The sequence below is a fragment of the Helianthus annuus genome, chromosome 7 (assembly GCF_002127325.2).
Source record: "Helianthus annuus cultivar XRQ/B chromosome 7, HanXRQr2.0-SUNRISE, whole genome shotgun sequence".
In the NCBI taxonomy this organism is placed as follows: domain Eukaryota; kingdom Viridiplantae; phylum Streptophyta; class Magnoliopsida; order Asterales; family Asteraceae; genus Helianthus; species Helianthus annuus.
The window spans coordinates 75,581,733-75,585,720 of NC_035439.2; the positions used below are offsets into that span (position 1 = coordinate 75,581,733).

A 3,988-nucleotide genomic window follows, 5' to 3' on the forward strand; every position below is an offset into this window, starting at 1 on the left:
GGCGCCGTTGCCGGGGAGTAGTGCGCAACGTGTGTTAGTTTAATAGTTTTGTTTTGTTATTTTCGGGTTTACGCTGGTTGTGTTTTAGTGCGTAGGTACTTCAGGTGTATGCATACTAGGGGCTCTCACAGGTCATCACCGCTATCGTTTGATCCGGAAATTGAAAGAACGCTAAGACAAAACAGAGTTTTAGTACGAGAAAACAAGATCATTGGTTCACCCACTTCACCCATCACACCGAGAAACATCATGGCTGATTCTCAAATTCCACCTACAACGGGTCAAACGACCTCATCCTTTATACCTACTTCCACTTAACCATCACCAAACACCACATTACCCAATACCACCGCTGAATTCACACCATCCAATGTCACCCAACCAATTACCACTCAAGCTGAACCCGCCATCACCTACAACCCATCCACCACAATCCCACCATTATCCCACTTCTTTCCCCCAACTACGGGTCAATCATCATCCACTTTCACAATTGCACCAAATTCAACTATTGTGCATACTACTTCATCTTTTAGACCACAACAACAACAATCGGGTTTCCAGTATTCGACTCTTCCATTTGGGCAAACTTCGGGGATCCAAGGAGATGGTTATGATGAAGGGTTTGAAGAATTTGAGGGTTACGATGAGGATGGATATTTTTATGGAGGTTATGGTGATCAAGGGGAGTTTGGGTATGTTCAAAGTCAATCTCAAGGGATGGCAAGTGTTGGTGGAATGCCACAACAACAACTTATACCACAACACATTCGGCCAAGACCACAAGGGCCACCAATGCAACAACCTATTCCATTGCAACAAGTCCGGCCACAACATGTACAACAACAATTCCAAAGACCACCTCAACGCCCACCGATGCGACAACAACAGTTTCAACAACCGATCGCACAACAAGGGCAAGTACCAAGGCCAAATGGTCCTATTATTCCAAGAGGTAGGTATGGTGTACCAAGGAGACACCTTAGAGAAAATGTGAGGGGCATCGAAGCACATTTTCGGCCGGTAATCACTCAAAACTCTTCACCGGTAGTCATTCCTCATAATGATCAAGGGCGAACATTTGAAGTAAGAACCAACTCTTTGCAAAGTTTACCAAAGTACAAGGGGTTGACAACGGAGGAGCCTTACTTTCATTTAGAGGCTTATGATTCGATTTGCAACACTCTTGGGAGTCAAGGGTTTTCGGCCGACGATATCAAATTGGTATTATTCCAATTTTCTTTGGAAGATAAGGCGAAGAAGTGGTTTTACACGTTACCTTCGGCATCCATATATACATGGGGGGAGATGCAACAAACTTTCTTGGATGAGTTTTACACCGCCCAAAAGACCAACGATGCAAGAAAGGGTTGAGAAGCTTCCAACAACAACATGGTGAGATGTTTCATGAGGCATTCGAGCGTTTCAATATGATGATTAAAAATTGCCCTCACCATGGAATTGAATTGTAGGAGTTGATGAATGCCTTTCACGAGGGGTTGAGTGCCGAAGATGCACGTGATTTGATGTCTATTACCGGTGGGACTTTTGGAACAAATTATGAGAATGATGATTGGGAGTTCTTGGAAAGCATGGCAACTACATCAAAGAGGAAAGCTCAAGCCTCAAGAAGAGCCCGACCGACCACTACCCGACCTCAAGTGCACGCCATAGATGATGTTAATGTTCAAACCACTAACCAAATTTATGATGTTTGTGCTTTGTGTAATGAAATAGGTCATGCGGCTGAAAATTGTCAAGGGATGTTGGAAGGGCAATACGAGGAGGTCCATGCGGTTCAAGGTCAAGGTCAAGGAGGAGGTGGTAGGAGTTACAACAACATGAACTCTAATACCTACCACCCCGGGTTGAGGAACCACCCGAATTTTAGATATGGGAACCCTTCAAATCAAGCAAACCCAAATTTTCAAGGTAGCCAAGGTAACTTTGGTTCACGCCAATCTTACAATAACCAAGGTGGATACCGAGGCGGAAATAACCAAGGCTATCAAAAACAATACCAAACGGGTCAAGAACAAGGGGGTCTTCGGGTGGAAACGAGATGATGGAAATGCTAAAGAGCATGCAAATGGAGATGCAAAAACGGAACCAACTTGATGAAGTGCGAATGCAAAAGGATGAGGTTCGTGACAAAAGCATCCAATCACTAACAACCCAAATGGGTCAATTAGCAACCGATGTGGCGGAGTTGAAGAAAGGCAAGGGTTAACTTCCAAGTGATACTAAGGTAAACCCTTCACATGGGTCGTCACGAGGTATTGTTAATATTAATCATGTTAGTGTTTTAAGAAGTGGAAAAGAATTTAAAGCCAATGTGTCACCCGAATTGGTTGAGGGGGTAGTTGAGGATGTTACGGGTGATGAAAGTGATGATGAAGTTTCACCGGTTAAACCAAAAGAAACAATTGTTAAAAAACCGGGTTTGGGTGAAAACGAAAAGAATGAAAAAGTTGAGCGTGAACCGAGTCAAGTCCCGTTTCCATCGGCCTTACTTGACCCGGGAAAGAAAAATTTTATCGTGTCGAGAGGTCCTCAAAAAGAGGAGATGTGGGACATGTTTAAACAAGTGAAAATAAATCTCCCACTTCTCGATGCAATAAAACAAGTCCCCGCTTATGCAAAATTCTTAAAAGAATTATGTACACAAAAAAGGCAAAACAAAAAGAAAGTGCCTAAGCGGGTGGATTTAACCGGCAAGTGAGTGCGGTTTTAAATGGGGAGCTTCCTCCTAAGCTCCAAGATCCGGGCACGCCATTGATTAATATACAAGTTGGAAATTTTCAAATGGCTAAGGCGTTGCTAGATCTTGGAGCCGGGGTTAGCATTTTACCGGGGGGCTTATATGACCAATATGACTTTGGTCCGTTAGCAAGGGTGGAGACAACGGTTGTTTTGGCCGATTTGTCTCATAAGCTACCTCGGGGTATGGTTCAAAATGTAATTGTGAAAATTGATGAGTTTTATTACCCGGTTGACTTTTTAGTCTTGGATTACTCATCGGCGGACCCTAAGCAACAACAAAATATAATTTTGGGTCGGCCATTTTTAAGCACCGCACATGCTATTATTGATTGTAGATTTGGTACAGTTGATATGGCTTTTGGAAATAGAAAAATGCGTTTGAATGTTTTTACTAACAATTCTAATGCTAACAGTGTTGATGAGTGTTTCATGGCAGATATAGTTGACGGATGCAACCCGCATGAGTATGAGGAGGATGGTTTGGATATTTGCCTGTGTGATTTTTCTGAACAGGTACATGCTTATGCACTCCGGGTTGAAGAGGAAAAGCAAGACGCGATGGCGTTGAAAGAAGGTAGACCGCCATGGACTCATCAATTTGAAGGTTTACCGGCGGAGATCGATTCGGGTACGAAACCATCATTGGAGGAACCACCAAAGTTGGAGCTCAAAGACTTGCCTAGCCACTTGAAGTATGTGTTTTTAGGGGATAATGACACCTTACCGGTCATTATTGCCTCTAATTTGGAGTTGGCACAAGAGCAAGCATTGATGGAGGTCTTAAAAGAAAACAAGGGAGCTATTGGATGGACGATTGCCAACCTCAAAGGAATTAGTCCATCCATTGTCATGCATAAAATCATTACCACTGAAGATGCAAAGCCGACACGAGAGGCTCAAAGGCGATTGAATCCGAACCTACGGGAGGTAGTTAAAAAGAGGTAATTAAATGGTTGGATGCGGGAATTATTTATCCAATTTCGGATAGTGCTTGGGTGAGTCCCACCCAAGTTGTGCCTAAGAAGGCCGGCATTCAAGTAGTCAAGGATGAAAGTGGTGAACAAATTGCCACCCGACCGGTTACCGGGTGGCGTGTATGTATTGACTACCGAAAATTGAATGCCGCCACTTCTAAGGATCATTTCCCGCTACCATTCATTGATCAAATTATTGAAAAACTGTCGGGTCAAAAATACTACTGTTTTTTGGATGGGTATTCGGGTTA

At 43.4% G+C, this 3,988-nt stretch overlaps 1 non-coding gene across 1 annotated transcript; it reads right to left on the bottom strand.

Annotated features, from left to right (window-relative positions):
* Positions 1-1,356: 1,356 nt before the first annotated feature.
* On the bottom strand, positions 1,357-1,462 carry LOC118480632. The gene has a single exon (XR_004863612.1). It is a non-coding gene; the product is annotated as a small nucleolar RNA R71 (small nucleolar RNA).
* Positions 1,463-3,988: the final 2,526 nt, after the last annotated feature.